Here is a 552-nt window from a genome sequence, read left to right on the forward strand (position 1 = left end):
TCAGATGATTTCAAAGGGAGGATGGTCAGCTCAGGGGTCCATGCAGGGATGGGCCAGGCCAAAGCAGAAAGGCCATAGGCCAGCAGGGCCCTTTCTTCAGCAAGCAGGACTGTGGACTAGCTGGGTTAGCTCTGCGGGATAGACAGTTCTGCAGGATGAAATGTGCCCTGCCCAGGTGAGGAGAATTAATCAAGGAGCATGGGCAGGAAGTCAGGGATTCATGAGTTCATCCTGAGCATGGTTTGGTCTCCACTGAGAGCAGTTGGCAAAAGCTGACGAGGTGTGTTTGATTTGGGTGTACTTCTGTCCCTCAAATAACCAATGACGACCGTGTCTAAAGCAAGGAGCAATTGCTTCTTGGAAAAATGTTTTCCCATTTCCCCCTCCCCTTTTCTGTATTTCTCTATTCTTTTCTTCTTGGGCTTCTTTTTTAAAATTATAGTTTACTAGGCTAGGCATAGTGGTGGATGTAATCCACCTGTAATCCCAGTGCTCAGGAGGCTGAGGCAGGAAGATTGCCATGATATACAGGTTATGTATATATATATATAT

Source organism: Chinchilla lanigera, unplaced genomic scaffold, assembly GCF_000276665.1.
Source record: "Chinchilla lanigera isolate Chin_1 unplaced genomic scaffold, ChiLan1.0 scaffold00041, whole genome shotgun sequence".
In the NCBI taxonomy this organism is placed as follows: Eukaryota; Metazoa; Chordata; class Mammalia; order Rodentia; family Chinchillidae; genus Chinchilla; species Chinchilla lanigera.